This window comes from Phaethon aethereus (assembly GCF_964289735.1).
Source record: "Phaethon aethereus genome assembly, chromosome: 11".
NCBI classification, from domain to species: Eukaryota; Metazoa; Chordata; class Aves; order Phaethontiformes; family Phaethontidae; genus Phaethon; species Phaethon aethereus.
In genome coordinates this window covers 22,185,884-22,205,651 of record NC_138587.1, presented here as the reverse complement: position 1 = coordinate 22,205,651, position 19,768 = coordinate 22,185,884, and positions in this window count along the sequence as shown.

Genomic DNA, 19,768 nt, shown 5'->3' with positions numbered 1-19,768 from the left:
TATCCCTCCCCACGTGACTGCTCCCCTTCCATTTAAATGAAGAGTGAGGAACAAACACCTTAACGCAGAACGCTCGGTCATCGTACTTCGTTCCCATCCCTTTGAAGGCGTGTGAAGGGTACCGAGGGCAAGTACACGCCAAGCAGGTCTTCCCGTTTTGGAGTTGCACCAAACGTCTGCTATTCGTGAACTTGATGTGGCTTTGGTCCTGAGACGAGGTGAAACTTCTGTCGCCTTTTTCAAACACAGGCCTATTGCAACACTACGAGGTCCTGTTGCATCAACGTGAGGTTTCAAAATATAGTTAAAACCAACTTGGCCCTAGATTATTTATTTATTTGTTTGTTTGTTTGTTTATTTATTTATTTATTTGGTACTAACGTCTCGGGGAGCAGCAGCATTACTGACAGCGAGAAGATTCCAAGCATCTGCCCTTAGCTTTCCAGTGACCCCAGGGAAGCAACCCATAATCCACATATTTGAATCGCCACAGGGGTTTGTGGGCTGTGGAGGAGTGGGAATGTGGGCAAGCATATTTCTGGAGCTATAATTAATCCTGCTCGTTGTACGTCTGTGATTTATGTGACAGCCTCATCGTGGCAGGAATAAAGAAGTTGTTATAAAGAGATGTGGAGGTATATTAGTTGAGGGAAGAGGAATATATAGCGATTTTGCTGTCTTTAACAAGCTGTGCGTATTGGAAAGGCTCTCTTAAAATACAGTAACACGCTGCCAAGAATTATCCTTCAGTTTCCTACAGCCTGAGGATTATTCCAAGAGTGTCCCTAGAGTTTTTTGGCTACTGAGATCAGGATGCACCAAGAGTTTGAATTAAAGGCTGCAGCAGAAGTCAGAGCTCGCTAAAGGACACAAACTGGGGCTTCCAGATCTTCTGACAACAGATGTAGCAGAAGCACACGATGCCCTGCTCAGCTCTGCTCCTTCCCGGAGCACCCTGCTGTCGGTATTTGCCCCATTCTCCCAAAGGAGCACAGAAAGAAAGGAATGAAATGCTCCGCCACAACTTTTTTCCCCACTTTGGCATAGGCAGATAAGGCATAACTGGGGTATTGTTTAATGCACAATCTCTTCTGAAACCTAGTCGTCCTTTAAAACAGTATTGGGTATTTTAAAATTTTCCTGTGCGAACACCTTAGCTTCATCCAGGATGATTCTACTACATTACTGTAGTAATGCAAAGTCTGCATTACTACAGACTCTCTATCACATTTCAGAATAAGTTACGGCACTGAAAAAAATCAGTATACCAGAAGCCTACTTTTTCCATAAATGTTTACGCACACATTTTGTGTGACCGAAAGCATGAGTTTCTACAGAAGTATGTCACCTGACATCTCTATCTTTCTTGCCCCCATCGCTTCCTCTTTTTACGTACTGACGCTGCGAGGGGATGCCGTGCTGAGTCACCCATGCGGTGACCCGACACAGCATATTGTTAGTAAACACGTTTGGCTGACTTACATAAGCGCTTGCAAAAGATTAATTCTAATTTCTAGGTACGCTACTGCACATGGACCAGATGCAAAGGATAATCCCTTTTTGTGGCTAGTCAGAATAGAGCAATTTCTTTGCCGGTATTGTTTATCAGAGTAAGACGACTTACGTTCTCTTTATTTAAGCTGCTGGGTAAAATGTAAAGGAAAGAGACGTGTCATTTTGTTCCCTCAGCTAGCATCCTACAATCCCCACACATTGCCTCGTAGTTCAGCCTGTATTCAAGTTACTCATCTGGATGCAAAGCTACCCTTAACACAGTTGCATAGAAGTGGGTATCGTTTGCTCAGACGAGAAAGTATTCCATTTCTTCTCCTGTGAAAGCTTAAAAATAGCTATAGAAGTTATCTGGCCAGTATATAATTATCTATAATCATCAGCAGCTCAGCCATGGTATTGTCTGCAGCTTCTAGCATACAAAATTTCAGGGTCCAAATTCAGTGCTAGTGCAATGTCTTCGGTTCCCACGAGAGTCTGGTAAGCTGGTAAATGCAATACTGGCTGTGTTCACTTACAAAAAGATTTCAGAAACGTTAAATGACAATAATTCCAGAACTTTTAATCCTAATGTTAGAAAATACGCTACTGCTACCACCGCTGAGCCTTGCATTATGAAGCGGGCATTATTTTTGCTTTTATACAAATGTTACGTTCCTCGAAAAACATTTTTTATTAAGCACAAACCAAAAGAACTTCTGCATACGTCAGCAGAACTATTGAATAGCGTAAAGGTAACGAAATACGGGTAGAAGCTATATGTATTGCGGACACGTGCAGCCGTGGCCGGGACTGGGCTGAAAATACACCCCGTGCCTCCCGTGTCGTTTCGGGAAGCTTGCTCAGACCCGGGGCCGAAAGACGAATTCTTTGACACGAAGGACCCTGCACACTCCAAGCTTTGCGCAGCGATCGTAGGAACGGGTGCTGGCTCAGCGGCGGGCTGGGCGACGCAAGAAGTCCGAGGTGATCCATCATTCTGTCGAATTAGAAAAAGTTGCAAATGCTTCGTGACGTAAATGGTGCCGCCGCTCTCATCTTCACGAGCAGACCAGTGACGCGCGGCCGTAACTTCAGCGGTACTCACTTTTCAGTAACTTTCCGTGTTCGGAGGCAGTCGTCAAACAAAGCCAGACCTCAACGATCAGCCACCAGAAATTCACAGGCCTCCGAGACGAGGGAGCAGGGTCGGGGAGCAGAGCAGCCCATCTAAGATGCTTAGGTATCACCCAGCCGCTTGCTGAAACGACTGAGCGGAGACGAACGGCCAAAAGTCAAGACGGGCAGCTGCGGAGAGATGGCCGCTGGCTCACAGAGAGAACGCGCAGTAGCCTCCCTTCCTGAGGAAATGGCCCAGCGTGGCTTCTGCTCGCGTCCGACGATGCCCAGGCGGAGAAAATGGCACGTCACCCGAGGCCAACGGCAGCTGGGAATTTGGATTAAAAATAAAAGAGGAATGAGGACGTTCGTCACAAAACACTCCAGTCCTTCAAGGAGCCGAAGATTTTCTGAAGGGGAATAAAAGCAGCATTTATTTTTATTAGAAGTGCTTCTGTTTCGCCAGTTTTTTTCTGACCCTAAGGCCACTCATATTTTGATGGAGAGCAGTTCTCCCTCACGAGCAATCTGCGAAACGGTACGGCATACGTTCCTTTCTCAGACGGGGAAGAGAGCGCGTTGTTGCCTGCGAAAAGCTGCCTGCGCCTTGCACTTCCGAGCAAAGCCAAAAAAAAAAAAAGCAATCGGACCGAGATGCCTTGTAGCGGATATGCCTGGGGTTGGCCTCCCAAAGGGGGTCAGAACAAGGAGAAGAGTTTACACATCCGTCATCTGGAGCGTCCCAGCTAGGTTTTAGGAGGGGATTACCTACTTTGAGCTAATTGTCGGCCCGTTAGGCAGAGATGAAACGCTCACGTGGGGATACACGGTCCGGGCAGTGTTTTGCTCTGAGCGACCACCTCATTTTCTGTGGACCGACCGACGAAGCGCGTTGCCGCGTGGCTGACAGGAGGGTGCGAGTGTGCACGCAGTGGATCCTGCTGGAAACAACCGCCGGGTGGGGGGTTTGGTGGGGTTGTTTGTTGTCCTTGCTTGCTGGTTCCTGCCTCGCTTCTTTGAGAGCAGGCACGGGACCGTGACCGGCCTCGGTTAAACACGGAGCTGCGCAGAGCAGTCGAAAGCGTCGAGGGAGGCCGTTCGATTCACCCGGCACGATCCGCTGTAGCTCAGCGTTTGCTCCTCGGTTAATCAGTCACCGCCTGCTCCCAGACGGCCACCTTCTCCAGGCCAGCGCCGAGGGGTTTGGTTTGATTCTGCTGTAGTTACACATTTACCCAATTCCGTACTCCCCAGCTGGAGTAATCGTCAGGCATCGGTACAGGCCGTAAGTCACAAAGTTCTCTTGCTGATAATTTCGTCATTTCTTTATCATCTGGCAGTGAACCGCTGCTATCAATCTGGCAGAAATCGAAGCAGTGGTATTCCGCTTACAGATTGTCACTCCAGTATTTTGTCTATATGCCCAATCCTACACAAGCAAGCCAAGGAATTTTGCTAACTCAGCTACAGCACTTACGCTTTGCAAAGCTCTGTAAACGCAAGTTTCCCAGAGAAGAAATCCAAGAGCACGTTGTGGCGGGGAAAACGGTGTTTTAAACACATTTAGCGAGAATTACTTAAACAGTTCATCCATCAAGTGACAAACAAAAAGTCAGATCTTCTTTATAATCCTTCTTTGCTTTGGGTGTAGTAAAAGGTTAGTATACGGCAGGAAATTAAAATGATGTTTTATTTTTCCACCTGCGTCTTTCTATTATACCTTGGCCGGCGGTGTGTAGTCGTAGGACATTCCGTAACAGACCTCAGGGCAATGTGGGAGCAATAATGAGACATCATTAGATTTTCTGGGAGCAACTGCAAAAGCTGATGGTGAGATTGGAGGCTCGCTTCAGCTATAGTTTATTGCACACATTTTTCGGACAGCTGATAACGGGGAAAAGAGCCGTGCTGAAAAATAGAGAAACAACTGATTTCTTTGATTTGCTTCAGGAACAGATTTCCAAGAGCAGCGAGTCAGAAGAATGGTTTCTTTCTTACAGCTGTATTTTCTTTCTTCTCTCACGTGTTGAAATCTATCCTCCAAATCAAAGAAAATCTATGGAGATGAGTAGGCTGAAACCTTCAGCCTCTGCTGAGCTGGTCCAGTGTGCGCGTTTGTCATATTTTCGGTTGCTTTAAAATGGAAATGACATAGAATACTCAGTAAAATGAAGGATTCGGGGCAAGACTGTGCTTTACATGGTGTCCGCTTTTACTGCAGATAAAAAGAACGATCGCGTTCTCAGCTCTGAAGAACAGGAATTCAAGGCAGCAGTAAAGAGCACTTGGGATATCAGGGTTAGATGTTGCCACTGAAGGGGAGTGGGGTGGAGGGCTTGGAGACGGAGCTGATTATCACCGTTTGGAAGAGAGAAACAGAAGAACAGTGCTAACGGGGCCGAGAGACCTTCTAATCTCCTGTTGCAAGGCAGGAGCTTGAGAGTCTTGACCTGAGAGAGTGAAGGGAAAAACCAGAAGCTGGTGGCAGAGGTGTCTGAAAGAGTGACTGCTGTAGAGTTTCCCTGTTTCTGAATTAGGTTTACTCCAGGTCAAACGTACAAAACCTTGTGTAACACGATGCTGCGGTACAATAGCAGGTGTAGCCTGTGCTCCTGCAAGATTTCTTGCTTTTTATGAGCCAATCTGTGAACTGCACATTCAGACAGGCAGTTAAACATACAGTTAGTCTATTTGTTGTCTCAAAGGTGGGGTTTTGCAGGCTTCGTTGGCAGCTCCAGACCTGAAAATGCTGTTAACCAGTGAAAGGGAAAAAAACCCCAAACATTTTCGCTAAATAAAGGAAACACTTCGATGAAACGCAATGAACTTGCAGCTCCTGTTACCACAGGACATTGGTGAGGACATTTACGTAGTAAGCTGTTTTGTTCAGTGGATAAGCCTTTGCTAAATGAGAACAGCACGGGTATATGCGTAGAATAAGCATATCTCTCTCCGAAAGCAATAAATAACTGGCTCATTTATAGGGATAGGCGTAGTAGCACTATTTACATCAGCAGCAGCTGATCATGTGATATCCGTCGCTCAATTCAACCTGTCAAAGGCATTTTGTGTTTTCTGCTAAAGGAGCCATTTCCCACATCTGAGTACTTGGTACCAGACTTTAATGATCGGTCTGTCTCATAGACCCTTCTCCTTCTGTTCTTGGATGCACCTACTAAAAATTTTTGCCTCACCCATCCACAGTTTGCAAACATCGCTGCGTCTTCCAGCCCTGATTGCGTATTATCCCCACGGCAAATACAATTGCCTAGTAGAAGCAAACATTAAGCAAGCATTTAATGTATTGTTGCTTGTCCTCTAATAATAAAGGCAACGGCTGAAAGCAGAGAGGAGAACTGTCACCCGCAACAGCCAGCTCTAAGCACCCAGCGTTTTGGGAGAGGCTCCAGTAACATGCACGGTGCCTTCTGAAACGAGCTCCCAGGCAAGGCGGGATCACGTTTTTGGAAAGGCAACTCTGAACCCCTTTTCTTGAATATGAAGAGAAATATTACCATCAGGTCACACCTGTATTGCAAACTCAATCTGATCCTCTTACAATGATTTCCAGATGGATGGATCCATACCGAGAGCTCTAAATTCCAACGTAGGATGGTCTTTGAGAACTTGATCCCTCAATCAATTATTTTCTTTTCTGAAAATGCTGGGTGCCCTGTAACGTCTTCCTGTTCATGTCGTGCAAACGAACGACACAGATGCCCCTCGAAGAAGCTCAGGACTGAGCGTATATTCTGCAAGGCAAATCCCTCAACCCTTCCAGCAAGGCTGTGTCAAGGTCCCTAGGACAAGCCCCCAACAACTGTCTTCAGTGACGCGAAACCGTCGCAGCACTTGGGCACGCTGAAGGCTTGGAAACAACCTTGGCAATCACATCCTAGTATGGGGAGAAGTATATACTGTCACGTCAAGGGGAGGGGCTGTATAATAGAGGGAAATTTTAGATTTTTTTCAGACAGACCCCAGATTTCTCGTGCGTCAGGTTTCCTTTGCCTGACACAAAATAATTGTGTCCTGGTTACTTTACAAGTCTCACGAAGGTGAAGGTGAGAAGGAAAAGAGGAGACCAGAGGAAAAGAAAGAGAAGAATGAACGAATGACATCAGCTTTGCTAGGTTCCATGGATATATGATATTATTTAGTTATAGTAGCAGACTCCTTTAAAATTTCATATATTATGTGAGAGAAAGAAGCCTTCTGTATATGACTGGAAAGAAAACATTGTGGAGGGTGTGATAGACTGGGATTTATCTCATTTTTATTTAGTCATCTAAAATTTACATCCATAGCCTGTAGAAGGAGCAGCGTCTCCAGAGTGCGAGCCATATCACAGCCTGAAACATCGATCTGTGCAGGAGATGAATGCCGCGCTGAACTCCCCTCTTCGTAGAACGAGACTACTCGGATACTTGGCTTTTAAGGCAGTCTTAAATTAAGCGATACGAAATCAAAGCCATAATATACATGCACGTTTGTGCCTTGTAAACAGTAAAATAGCTAGAAGAGAGAACATAGAGGGAACCAAGAAATCCATTCAGAGACGGATGCTGACAAAAAACCCCAACAATCTGAGACTCTTTGGTGTAACTTAAACATCCTTTTTTCCTGCATAAACGAAGCCCTGATAATTAGCCAAGCTATCCTTCTGGTGTCTTGTGCCACAGTTTTTTCTGCAGTTTTTAGATCATTACTGTCCATTAACTCCTGAAATATCAGAGGGAATGTTAAAAAAAAAAATCTATTACTTCTCTAAAAGGAAAAGAATGTTATGAAAACAAACTGCGGCTTTTTAGGACTTTTTGCAATTTCCTGAGGCTTTTTCTTGAACTGGGGAACATCAAGTCCTCACTCTCCAGCAATTCGTGGGAACAGTAGACTATGCACGAGAGACTGGTTAGTGTGAGTCTATTAGAGAGGGAGAGACAGATTAATACAATCGTCTGGTTTCAAAATGTCTTTCGAAAGAGTGCTGCTGTCTCGGAAGTAGACCCCGGATCTGTAGCGTGCATTGTCAGCCAGTGTTGGCACAGATATATTTGAAATGCCATCAGGAAAAGGCTATAGTGAATGTACTAAGGGCTGGCTTACTACTGCCTTGGGAGGATGGCTTTCCTCACCAAGAAACAGCCTTCCTAGGGACAGAAGCTCACATCCTACATGAGAAATGAAATAAGGTGCTTTTTTGTGTGTTTCTCAGTTCTCCCTCCCTCTCTCCTTTTCAGGCATCTCAGGACTGTGCCATCAAACTCAAAGCAAGGACGTAACGATCATGGATCGTGGTGGTAAGAGGCAGTTGTCAGCCAAACAGATGTTTTGGCTACCAAGCAGCGCCTGCCTTTTTTTAGCAACGGCAACATGTTGTGTACTGGGATCATGATTTGCTTTATCCAGATACTCGTGTCGTGCAGCAATGTTGCATTGCCAGTCATTCCACGGTTTGTCATGGCACCTTAGAGTTTTTTCTTGTACGGGTAAAGCTTCACACCTATGCTTGCTGAACCTTACTGTATCGATTCCAGACACGTATTCCAATATCTCAGGATCAGGTTGAATTGAAATCTCCAGAATGCTTAAGTCTCTGGGATGTGATTTCGAAAGCTTCTAAGTGCACTGTATATTTCGTTATCCTAGTCATTAAGCAAAACTTCAAAGCAGATGGTACCCAGAAAAATTCTTGTGCATCCCTGCTGGTATGATTTCTCAGTTTGACAGCAACTTATTGAGCAACACTTTTTCACCCATTTTTGCACCCGTAAGAGCATCACCTTTCAACGCTTCACTAGCTTGTTTATACATTCAATTGTGCAAAGTCATGTCGTGGCACATCTACTGCTTCCCCCTTAGTCACAAGGCCAATTATTCTGTCAAAAAAGGAAATTAAATTAACAGGGCGTGATTTTAGTCTTGACAAAAATATGCGGATTGTTTATTATCTTGCTATTGGCTGGATATTCCGAGATGGATAGTTACTTGAACAAATCAGTAACCAATGGTTATTTGAAGCTAGACTAATCTGTAATTCTCCTGGTCCTTTCTTTTTCCTTTGAGAAGGGAAAAAAGAAAAAAAAAAAAAAAAAAAAGAAGAAAGAAATTTGTCCTTCTTAAGCCCTTTGAGACCTTACTTCTCCATGAGTTCTTAGAGATAATCATTTAATGGTTCAGATTGTTTCAGCTATTTCCTTAAATACTCCAGGGTAAATTTCCTTACAGCTTGCTAATTTGACTATATCTAACCCAGCTGAACATATTTAACCTATTCTTTTCCTACTCTCTACAGTTCAGTTTGTTGCTAATTTTAATTATTCTAAGCATCTGGTAGGAATTAACCTTTTACTGTGAAGACTTAAGCAAAGACGACGTTGCACAATTAATCTTCACTTTGTCTTCTGTTATTTCCTCATCTGCCCTTGCTAGTACTGCACCCCTGTGATTTCCATATCTCTGTTATTTTTATTTTAATGTAGAGAGTCTTTCCTCATCTCCTTTAATGACTCTTGCAAACCGTGGTTTTCTACGTTAGTATTTTAACACCACTGGATATTTCCTATCATGGGTGGCTTTAGTAAGTCTGCACCAACAGAAAAGAAAGACTTGATTTTAGAGCCAGCGTATAGTAGGGAAAAAGCTGTCAGCTCCAGCGGTGTGCTCTAGCCCATTAACTGGATGCATTACATTGATTAGAGAATATATCCTTAGATAATTTCATTGTGGTTTACTGTTTATTAAACAGCTACACTGACCTGAGGTGATCTAGAGTAGCGCTTCTTCACGTGTTATCCAGGAACCACAGCTCTTCTACGAGACGTGAGAAAGTAGCACACAAAGCCACTGCGAGGGGAGAGGGGAAGAAAAAAAAAAAGAAAAGAAAAAAAAAAAAAGAGTTGCTCACTTGCAAGCAAAGAAATCAGATTTTAAAGGAACAGTCCTTGCTTAGCTTTCTTGTTCTTAAATTAAAATCTTTCTTGTGGTGTTTTATGAGACGGACGGTGAATTTTTCCTCTGAAATAGAAGCGTTTTTAGGAATACTGCAGGAGACACGGTAGCAGGGGGACTAAGAATGAGGCTTAGCATGCAGCTAAGCTAAGCTAAGGCTTTCTGGATGATCTCAGGCTAATCACTTACCTGCAAGCCCAGCGCTCCAGCTTGCCCCCTCAGTAAAATGAATCTAGCCGACGCCGATCGCTGTAAAGCGTTTTGAGCCATTTGCCGAAAGACAACTCCTGAACTAACCTTCTCCACTGGATTGGTCATGCGTAGCGTTGTAAAACCAGGGAGCTGAGAATGGTCTGAGTAGAGCAACATGTTTTCCTCGGTAAAGGTGCAATTTGGAGGCTGAGATCTTATCTTTGAAACCACATTTGAAAGACATACTGAAACGCCCAATAAAACATGTTGGATTCTTAATCCATCGAGCAATTACTCATTTCAAATTATAGCAGCAGCATTAAAACGCAGCTGGGGTAATTTCTAAGAAAATCTGAAGATATAATCATATGACAACATTCTTGTGCCCTGCAGGCTTAACATATGCGAAATGCCTGCTGAGCTTGAGGAGGTCGTCTGTGCCTAAGCGTGGTGGAATAGGCTTTATTTTGAATAAGAAGTTCTTTACCGTGCAGCTATCAAAGTGAAATTTTGTTCCTCTGGACGTCAAGTGGAATGTACCCACTGTCTGTGATTTAAGGCTTACCAGGCATGCCAAGAATATATTAGCTTACTCTTGGCAGTGGGAATTGCGTTTGTGTAACAACAAGCTTTAATACCCTGTTAAGAAACATTGTCTGATCTGTAGCATGGGACTCATTCATTTTGTTGTTGTTGTCATTTTACTGAAAAGAAATAAAATGTGCGCAAGACATTTTTCCAAAAATCTGTAGGGTACCTTGGAATGTCCTTTTTTTTAAAAAAAAAACAAACACCACAACAGATTGGGCAACAGCTCCCTCCACTACTTATTTAAGGCTTGTTTATAATGTAAAGGAGAATGTTTGTTGTAAGTGTCTCCTAGACACACAACTGTCCCTACACTATCTCACAACGTGAATTGCACAAGAATTTCAAAACCCCTGCCTAAAGTTAGGCTCTTAAAACTATATTTAAGTATTCAGAGCCCAATTGCTTGTGGCTCGGCACTTCTGAATACCAGCCCTCGTATTAATTTGAGTAAATGCAGACCAGAGACAGATCAAACAAGGGACAAGGAAAGGCCGATGGGTTAAAGCACTCACCTGTAATGTGAGGGACAAAGGTTTCAAGCCCCTGCACAGCCCTCCAGATGAGCACTGAAACTTTCCGTGCCTATTTATTTATGCCAAGTAGAAGTCCATCTGAAAAAAAACCAAACCAAAACGGGAAGAGAGACTGCCTGCAATGGCTAAGATACCTGCCAGAGCTGAGGAGAACTAGACTGCAGCGCTCTGGCTCAAGAAGAGTAAGTCTGAACCTGGGCTTTCACAAGGGCTTTTCTTGATACAGGCATGGAAGGTTTGAACTGTCTGGGGTTTCTCCCAGAGCAGACTAGGAGCTCATTTTGTGGACCACGTTCGCCTTCGCTCGTGCAGAGCGTGCGCTCCGGTTTTCAGCCCCGCTGCAATAATTGGGGGAAAAATCTTGATCGTGCGTTCACGCTCGGCCGGAAAACCGCCTGCAAGTTCTCGCTTCGTTCTCACAAGCAGAGCTGTTGGGGAGGAGGTTTTGCTGCCTTACGGAGCCGGCAAGATGCTCCTTCCCGAGATGCCTCAAGGTTGCCGTTGACCTCAGGATAGCTGCAGAAGGCAGGAACAGCTGGGTCTGCGTAGCTCCCATCCCCTGGCACGGTGGTTTCTGGGGAAGGAAATGCTATTATAATTTGTATCCTCAGCCCTTTGGCTGCTAACCAAGCTATCATAACTCTGAGCAAGACAGACGCTCACACCCAGCGAGGGCACAGGCCGGATGCTGGGAACAGGAACTGGGGACAATGGGAAGAACCTGGGGTGCAGCAGCAGCCACAAGCTGCCCTCCAGCTTGCGCCGAGCGTCAGCTCCTCGCCCGGCCACGTCTTTATGGAAAGATACGAGCTAGGAAAACCAGTCAGACACACTTTGTGCAAGAGAGTCTCCTCTTTCCCTCCTGCTTGAGTAATGCCCACAACCGACTGTTAATATTCCCGCAGATGGAAGGTAGAGGAGTCCTGCTGGCACAGAAGGAAATTTCTCAGGCACTGAAAATCAGCCAGGCTTCAGCCTGGCCCGGAGGTGGCAAGAGATTCACGTCGTGCCTGTTTCTGAGCGTGGATGTATTGCTTCCAAGTGGGCGGTAGCGGCACTGACAATCCATTTTCACTGTTTTTGTGTCAAACTTCTTTTCAAAAAATTCTTTGCATTTACTGTTCTTGGCAAACGTCTTTTCTGCATATTTGGGGCAGGTATTCCCCAGTCTTCCGTTTAGGATTGAATCCTGTTCACTTTGGGTACCAACAGTACCCAGAGGGTACCCGAACTCCTCACTAACAGCACAGTGGGGAGGCATCGCACACAATGCCAAAAAGTAACCTGGATATTAAGGAATGCTTCTGACACAACTCGAGCTGAGATTTGCTCTCCAAACCTGCTCTGTCCCGCCTGCACAGCAAGTACTTCTTTATGCATCACCAAAGAGCCTAATGAAGAGTCAAGGGCCCGAAACTGGTTATTACGTGTCATTCTCTGCAGGCCGAGAATCGAACATTTACACTGTAGAATACAAGTGGCCCTGGTTCGAAGGCGATTCCGCTGGGACGGCGCACTGGCAGAAGCACTTTTGTGAACAGAAACATAGAACCGAGTAGAGACAGGAATATTTTAACACGTGTTCTACCTGGGGTTCTTGTGTATTGTCTCTTCTCCTTTGCTGTCGGACCCTTTCCAAATACTCAGGAGAGCTGATCTGGATGGAAACTCAAAACGGGATGGGAGATAAGGCGACGTCCCAATGAGACTGAAGACGTGATCATACCAGTGAACTGAACGTGCCCAGCACTGACGCCAGCTGGCATAGACCAGCCCATGTCCACTCCCTAAGCTCAAAATCTGGTCTGATTGAGGGCTGCCAGAATCCAAACCATGAGCACGTAGCTCATGGTGTATATAACACAAATGTGATTTTTCTCTAAACATGAACAGCTACTAGGTTGTAGGCTTGACTCCGATTTGGAGACTTTTCCTGAGGTTCAGGAGGTTTTCAGTCAAACTCTATATAGCTTGGTTTATTACATTCCAGGCTGGGTATTAGTTAGCGTATACAGATTTACTGTGTACAAATGGAAGCACTGTGAAGAGCAAACATCTGCGAAAGATTGCCTGTAGGCACCGTAAGTAGACGCTTTACAGCCCATTGTGTCCTCCCTCATAATACATGTATTAAGCTGTAAAATCTCCAGTATTGACAATTTATTATGGTAGCACAAGGTAGGAACACGCTGCACTTACAGTGTACCTTGCAGGTAAGCACCTCACAGTCTTCTACAAAGAGCAAATTAAAGGTTATGCTTATGGGGATCCAAGAACAGCTTACACCAGGAAATACCCCCTTCATGAGTACAGGATTCTTACTGCTGGGTGCCAAAAGTACCCTCTTCAGAACTCGGACTATCCAAATAACTCCAACACATCACCTTCGCAACTGTGTCGCGTTTTCACAATCCATTTTTTAGTGTGATTTCATCCACTATGGTTTCATTTTGGTATAATGCCATTGCCTTTAACAACATTATACCAGATTTGAATTATAGTTGCAAGCAGACTGGACCTTTGCGTTACAATGGTGAAGGCAATGATCACTTCTTGTGGAGTTCACCCAGAAATGAAGGTAAAGAACTTCCAGTGACTTAATTTTTCCCTTATCTTTGTACACTCGAATTTTTCTCCATAGCAGCTGCAAAATAAAACAGATACTAATTTTCTAGGCATTTAATATGTTTTATTTTCAATAATTTAAAAAAAACCCAACCTGTTTCTGACTGTCGTTTGCAGTGTCTCTTTCCACCGGACTACAAGTGCAAGCCTAATGATAAGACTGAAGGAAACTTATTCCATAAATTGATCTTGCAGAGGAAAAGCACCTTGAAAGTCCAATCTTCCTTGAAGCTGGCTGTATTACCCTTGTCTACACTTCATTGTGAAAATGCATAGACTACAAATACCTAACGTTTGTACTTCAAACTGTGTGTGCAGAGTCTGGATGCAGAAGAGCCTGCATAGCATTGTATCTCGCCTGTAAAGAGCACAGCTATTATGTGTTTGATTGCCTAGTGGTCTAGAATTAATCTGGCAAAAAAAACCCCTCTTGTAAAATGCAGAAAAATGTGAAAATGAAAGAAAAAAGAAGTATAAAGGATGTGTAGAAATGGCCAGCTAAATAGCTACTAGATCCTTTGATTAAAGTTCAGCTAAAAGACAGCAAATATAATCTCGATTCGGACAGACCGTAACAAATCTCTTCTTCGCGCGTTAGGGTGGACTATTGGGTTGGGCACACCAAAATCCACTTCCGATTGCACAACTCTAATCATTCCTCTCCTTGCGATTTATTCTGTTCTGAGGCTGAACTGTGAAGGAATTTTGTGAGAAAATGTTCTTTCTAAAAGGACCCCCCCATACAAACGGACCAAAATTGGAATTTTGAATTCGAACAGCTTTGAATTCCTGTCTGTGTCTGCACAAATGTTTGGAACTCTAGACGTAGGTTAGCCCCCACGGTTTTGTTCTGGGTCATACACATAAAAAGAAGGAAACCGAGCCACCAAAGTTTCAGAAGAACAGCCGATCTGGAGAGATTTCATCGAACAGTCTGTGATACTATCCCGTTATCAAATACAGACCTCAATCCTTTGTTTTGGTCTAGAACCCAAACCTTGGCCTTGCTAGGAGAGCCACCCCCTTCGCTCTGCTGTAGTTTTTTATTTAATATAACAGGAAGAAGACAGATCTCCTTCGCCAGCAAGCAGACGTCCACCAAAAAGATCGGACTAACCGATCAATTGCAAAATCCCGCGCTGCAATCCGTGTAAAACAAGATGCCCTCTGTCCTTCCTCCCACCCCAAGCTTAGTTGCCAAAACTTACATACAAAATTATTACTGTAATGTTTTATAGGCACTGGGAAAAAAAATACCCATTTGGTCTTGCAGAATGATGTGAAATGAATCTCTGGCCTCAAAAGAAAAGAAAAAAATGTCTATTAAAAGTAGCTCGTTTTCCTCCCTCCTCCCTCTCCCAGGCCCCTTTTGCTCCCCTCCCCCAACAATAAAGGATGTTTTGGAACAGCCTTTTCAGGAAACATTTCCACAGCAAAATGCAGCATCATTTATAATATTTAAAGCTACATTTTTGTTGAGATGGCTTGGCAGGCTTTGCTTGCAAATCTGGCAGGATATGGCCAGCTGAGAGTTAGCACTAACAAACTGAGGATATGCTGACACAACAGAATGCTTTAATCATCATTGCAGCAAGCAGGACAAGATCTTCTCCTGCACTGCCAGCTCTTCCCAGTGTGAGAACCAATGGTGCTGCGTGTTCCTCCTTCCCTCCCCTGCCTCTGGAGAGTACAGTTTTCCCTTGTTGTTTCCACTGAACTAAAAAAACCTTGTTGGGTAACAGCGTATAATATAATGAGCCATGGATATTCCTCTTGGCCAACGCTGTTATGAAAACGCTGCCCGTTTCCAGCACAATAAGGAAGCTCAATAATTAAAAAGAAAGTCCTTAAACAGTATGTGTCCCAATGGAAGGGCTATTTTCATTTCCAGATAAAGCTCTTTTTCTGCCTTACCATGCGTGCCCTTCTCTACAGCGAAGCGGAAAGCTACATCCAGTTAGCAAAATGGCAATTAGAAACTTGTCCCATTTGAGAGTGGACAACCGATTTTAGCCATCTGCAAAAATCTCCCGGAGCCAGTCAAATTCACATTGAAAAGAAGCGGGCTGGGTACTAAGCCGAGCGTTGTTTCTTGTCCGTGGACCCTATATAGGGCAGCGTACGATTCCCTTTACTGCTCCCTCCCTTTGTCTGCCTTGTCTTGGTGTGCAAGTTACTTGGAACTTAGCGCTGGTGTCTATAAGGCCAAGTATAGCAGGACTCTCTAATCTCCTGGGGGAACTTCAGGTGCCTGGCGTGCAGATACGTACGGTGAGGATACGTTTCCAAGATTACATACTGTACATGTCGGGAAGGAGAGTCGGTATCTTTGCGAGTGTGCAGCTTTTATACAGAACACTGAGGTCCTGGGCCGAGGGTACCGTGAGCAGGGATGCTCTGCGTAGTCCTTGGGACAGAGGATGTATCTGCCGGGTCTGATGAACGAGCGGACGCAGCGAAACCACACTGCCTCCGGGTCCCGAGTGGTCGTCGCTCAGACCCGTCTCCAACTCAACGCCGAAACCCGCGGCAACGTACGTCAAACAGCAGCTGGCGTAGCGAGGAGAAATCCTGCTGGATTTATACGGCTTGAAAATGGGGGTGTGGCAAAAGAGGAGCGATGAAATAGAGGGCCGGACGGCAACGCAGGTTGATCAGAAGCAAAAACACTTATATCTAAATATTCCTTTTATACTGGAAAATGAGTGGTATATATTTTGAGGCAACTCTCAGAACGCACGAGCACAAAGGTAACAAGCAGCAGTTATGTTTTACCGTCTAGAGTTCTTCCACCCACAGATTACTAGTAACGGTTTCTCGTTAGGAGCTATACTGTAAATGAATGTTACGTACGTCCTTGCTTATATGCGTGCGCACACACACACACATAAAGTAATATATTGCATCTGAAAGCTTGGAATCTTTTCCCTGCTTCATTTTGTTGTTGGGTCAGCCCTTGGCTACTGGTTGTTTTCGTAAAGGCAGTAAGCGGTATTTACGGTGTGCTGCTTCGCCACTCTAACTTCCCATCTCTACCCTGCATACCAAATGAAAAATCAGAAATTCAGAAATAGTTTTTCCTACAATTATCAAGAGTTTCAGGGCTAGTTAGCGCTCGTAAGTGTGAAAGGACATTGCTGTGTTCGTGTAGTTGGAGACACACCTATGCAACTGATTTTTAACCACCGTAGGCAAGGCAGTTGGAATAGGATGAGGTACATAATTTTTTCCAACGCCTGAATGAAAATCTGAAGCATTTGACGGGCGTATGATTGAGCTGCTGATCCAGGAGGCTGGTTCCCCTAATTTTTGTTTTCCTCCTTCTACAAATCTCTAGCTGCAGCTTCGTATTGCTTATGTTTACAAAGTTGACGTTACCTCCGTTTAAGGACGAGCTAATTGCCTCCTACGTAAAAGGAAAAAGTCCCATTAAAAAGCACTCAACTTCGAGACAGAGTTTACAACGGCAACTCAAATATGAAATCCTGATCCCCCTGGGGCTTAACCGTACCAGTGGTGAACTGGAACCAGGAGCGCGTACGCTACGGTAAAAAAGGACAGGGCAGGCCTGTGGCACCTCTAGAGCTTTGTAACGCAAGTCATGACAGCGGTTACCCGAAGTCCATTTTCCAGGCTTCAGTATTTCAGACTACCGAGGGGCTGCCTGTGCTAGGAAAAGATGGTGTTAGGAACACACAGCTCAACCGCCTCCTTTCACGCAGCGCTGAAAGGCGCTTGGTTACCTGCATCAGTAGGATGAACGGTTTTTCTTTGCTGTGACGGAAACAGTGATTAAAATGGTCTCAGCTGCCTTTGCTATAATAATGGTGGTGCTGGAAGTGACTTTCCTCTCATTTAGATTTTCATTCTAGGCCGCTCACAGCAGTATTTTCTATAGAAATGGCCACCAATGGACTTTGTCAGAAGAAGGCCATTTTTCCTGTTCCATAGGGAACTTTGAGCTTCTACAAGAAACGTTTCGATGACCACGGCGAGGGAAATAGGCAGATAGCTGCTGGATACGCAGAGGTATCCATCCAGAAAATGACTTCCCCTGGACGTGATTTACCCCCAGCGTTTTTCTACTGAAAAAAGCAGATCAGTGTAAAATGCCAGAAAGAATAACAGCTCAGAGGCTTTAAAACCTGTGGGAATGTACCAGCATCCCGCTCGGCACATCACCTCTGAAGATGTTACGATGTAGTGAACGGATGAGTAAGGAAGGACAGTAAAACACAGGCAAAATGAAGTTCTTCAAAGGCAGGCATATACCAGCTGACTGCTGCTATTTTTGAGTTGTTAAATGTTTTTAGAGGCACTGAAGACCAAAAACCCAAATCGTTCATTTAAGGCATGGCCCGTTCTAACCAAAACGCTAGAGAGTCTGAAAAGATTACAACCTGCTTATAAACTCCCATTAGCAAGTTTTTTTGTTTTTAATAAATAAAGTCCCATAGAAACAGAAAGTATTTACAATTAGATCAATATTCTGAATGTAATTCACAAGAGAAAATGCTATTTTTTGAGAAAATGTTTTCATATCCTCATAACAGTCATTTGTTCTAAATTAGTACATAGCAATTGTCCATTAAATGAACATTTTTCCCTTAAGACCTATTCTTGTAGAAAAGTATTTTAGGCAAAACTTCCTAACCATGATGTAACCGTTTAGAATCAGAACATTTCTGTGATTAGTAATTCACATAAAAATTAACATTTTCCATGGCTTGAGGAAAACATGATGAATAACTATTAAAATGTAAGAGAAGAGAGGATGTAGGGAGAACAATATATTTTATTAGAGCAGCTTATACAGTTGAAAGAAAAGGATAGGCTTTTGGGCATTCAGTCCCTTCATCCTAATAAAGGATAACACCTGTTCCTGCAAAACTGTTTTCTCTTTTGTCTTAAAACCATTACAGCTACAGTTAAGCTACCACTCTCAAAATGTATGGATTGTATACATCCATACTGGATGGAATGCGTTAAACACTGTCACTGCTAAGCTGCTCCTTTCAAAAACATTACCACTTGCAATAAAGTAGAATTAAGGTCTTTGAGTTAATGTGGTGCTTGGTTACAGAGAATCTTTTCCTGTAACGAAGTAATGAACTTAATTTCATTGTCAGTGCATCTCTTCCACTGTCCTCTTCAAATAATTTTTAATATTACTTACCTAAGAACATGCCCTAGAATTCTTTTTTATTTAAAAGCTAATTCTGAACCCTCATTTCTAGTGAAGCCAACGTGAAATTGGATCGTATAAGAAATGCAGGCTCACATTAATAGTTTTTGCTGTGTTACTATTATAGGAATTCAGTGTTGGAGCTGTGGTCCATCTCGGTGCCAGTTAATCTTTGATATGTCCTCCTACAGGAGGGGATGAACTCTGCAATTAGAGAGGTTCTCCCACTAAGCGATAGATGGCAAAATTTCAGATGGACAGTGTCCAGTGGAAAACAACTTAAAAGAAGAAGAGAGAGGATATTTTCTTTTGAATTGTAACAACCACAGATGAGTGTGCATGTAATTCCTGTCAGAATCCGATGCTCAGCTAGCACAACGTGTCTATCCTGAAATGAGCAGGAAACATGAAACTTGAGCATTAACACACAAAATGCCATTTGCTTTAGGGCAGTCATTGCTAAGTTACCCAAAATGATCTCATTGCGAACGCAGTGGAGATCACAGCTCTTCACTTTAGCCTACACTGACTTCATCTCAGTGCAATTCCACCTGTGGGTTTTAAACCTTGAGGCCGAATGACCCAATTCTCCAAACTTCCTGGTGGGCATAATGCTTACTACTGACCAGAGGCCCAGAGGTTACCCGAAATAAGTAGCTGGAGACGTTTTCAGGTATAGAAAGCATGAGCTTAAGGGTTTATTTTAATATTTGCCTCTGTAAGCCTCTTTATGGCATAATTTGCACCACCTTAGTTTTTCAAGGTCTACATTGGGAGGAAGGCCAATTTATACTGCCTGAAAATCCGGTCTACTCACGTATACGCTTACATTACCTCTTGGTCCACTCACGTAGCACCACTGGACTTGTTTAAGGCACACTTTTTGCTACAAAAATAAAACGTGGACATGGTGAGGAAACTAAGGATATTCAATTGCTCCTTACTTCAATATATACGTTACAACTAGTGGCTTTTTTTCTCAACATTCCCTCTTCTGGTCCGCCAGTGCGGATCCCACCTGCTTGGCTTTGTCCGTGGTCGCATTCACGAACAGTAAGTGTGGGCAGGCTAAAGGTGAATC